Source organism: Leptinotarsa decemlineata, unplaced genomic scaffold (genome assembly GCF_025532065.1).
Source record: "Leptinotarsa decemlineata unplaced genomic scaffold, Ldec_3_MD MMD2_tig00000199_RagTag_RagTag, whole genome shotgun sequence".
Taxonomy (NCBI): Eukaryota; Metazoa; Arthropoda; class Insecta; order Coleoptera; family Chrysomelidae; genus Leptinotarsa; species Leptinotarsa decemlineata.
In genome coordinates, this window is record NW_027412544.1 from 10,378,070 (window position 1) to 10,380,325 (window position 2,256).

Here is a 2,256-nt window from a genome sequence, read left to right on the forward strand (position 1 = left end):
TTTTCAACAACAAAATGTTCTCACGTATTTGCCTATCTTTGATTCATAAGTCAATCGATGTACCTATTATGAGTTAATGAAATCAAAGTTTCAGCCGATACAACTGAACAGTATTCTTATGGTACACTAGCGTACCACCCCGGCTTCGCACGGGTGCAATGCTAATACTAAATATAAATATAAATATAAACGCGTGCGATCGCTGACACGCGCCGCCAGTCCACCGCCGGTACCGCAGCAACCGCTATTTAAATTACATGCTGTAAAGGGTTATATTGAATGCACCATGTATTTAAGGTACTCAATCTGATAAGGATTGCTTAAAATTGCTTCGTGGATAAGCCATTATTTCTCAGAATAAACAATGGTTATTGTGGGTTATCCCTAGCAAATAGACATATACCATCGCGGACTTTTTGTAGACCTTTTTGAGGGGTACAATACTGTGCAATGGATCTCGTTATCTCAGGGTTTTTCGGGGTTGTAGGAGCAAATGAAACAGCTGTGGATCCGGTCGACTTGGCCAATTTATTTGAGTGGTCAAAGGTGTTTATCTGATGTGATACAAACGAGAGTACGAGAGTTTGACAGAAGTAAAACTATATAAATTGTTGATATCCAGGAATATATTTTGAAAGTAAAGTTATATTTCCCTGTACCAACTAATTCAAACTCACCTATATAAATGCAGGCACACCATAGGAAATATAAGTTATCTTATACTTCTGCATTACTCCCAAAGACATTCAAAATAACTTTAGCTGTTACGAAATGTAATAATTGGAAAAGTGTCGATGGCAACGACTTGTTTCTCACCACAAACCTGAGTTTTATGTCGCATAAAATAAAATATATTTATTACAAAAAAGGATAGATAGTGTTTTTATAGTCCTTCCAGTGGAATGCTTCTGATCCACGTCAAACGTAGTTTCTTTGCCAATAGTGGATTTTTGGATATGCAGCCAACAATACCACACGGACTGAATGCAAATTGCCTATTGCTTTTTAATGGTAGCACAAAATAAAATATTGAATGAAACACAACAATGGGGCTCCAACCCACAAAAGAAGGACATTTATACCACAACAAATAATTCCCGTAAATACGAACGACATGCAAGGAAAAGAGAATGGTTTCGTTTCAACTGTAGTACATTTTTTATTAATCTCGTAGGGTTCAGCCAGAGCGTGTGCAATGTAAACGCAAAACAATGTGTTTATTTACGATATCACATTAGAAACCTTTAAACTTATCAGTGTTTCTATACCATAGTATGCATCTTATATAGGTACATACAAATCTTGAATCACTCTATCTATTCAAATAACCCCATAGTTTTAAAGATCTAAGCATACATAGCATACTGATAGGTTTATAATAGATAGGCATATATACATGTAGTGATTGATGTGATGGAATCGGCCGATACTTGATGAAAATCCATAATTCGAACGATTTAGTAATTAATACCTACCAACCCATTTTTCGCGAGTGGAATACCTAGTTATACTTATTCTATGACTTATAACAGGAATGTGTCAATATAAGATTAAGTTTTGAAGGATATCCCGAATGAGAGTTTGTTAAAAAATATGCTTCCATTAACAACGAGTTCTTATTTTTAATCTGCGATTTCTTTCATGTGATAATAAATTTCATAACAAAAAGATTTTATTGACTGAAATCATATTCAATCATATTTTCAACACTTCCCATGAAGCAAATTTTTTTCGTTCGTTATAAAAATTATTGAGAGAACTCGAACAGTTGGGTATTGTAACAGATGGTATCGATGATTTAATATCAACAGTAATCATTCCTAAAAACTTGCATCATATTTTGGTAGATTTGTTGATCGTATGTAGCATAAGAAACGCTTTTCGAAAACTATTCTATATGACTCGATAGCCGTGATCGTCTAGTGGTTAGGACCCCACGTTGTGGCCGTGGTAACCCAGGTTCGAATCCTGGTCACGGCAATGTGTTAACATTGTCACGGGAGTCATTTTTTATTTTTTATAGTATCGTTGGTTTTGAATTTTATGATGTTGTTTTTTGATCCGCTAAGTTATCGCTTTTAAATGTGGATTCCAGGATATTGGGTGCGGATGCACATCTACACCGGCAGCAGGAGGTGGCATCTCCTATTGAGGATCTAGAGGTGATTTCGATTTGGGGTGAAAGTAACCAGGTTCAATTCAGTACCAGGAAAACCCAGGCATTGCTTTTCTCCAAACAGATGAATATCTCCGAAG

General features: G+C 35.9%; 1 non-coding gene across 1 annotated transcript; it reads left to right on the forward strand.

Moving 5' to 3' along the window:
• Positions 1 to 1,908: 1,908 nt before the first annotated feature.
• On the forward strand, positions 1,909 to 1,980 carry TRNAH-GUG (transfer RNA histidin (anticodon GUG)). The gene has a single exon. It is a non-coding gene; the product is annotated as a tRNA-His (tRNA).
• Positions 1,981 to 2,256: the final 276 nt, after the last annotated feature.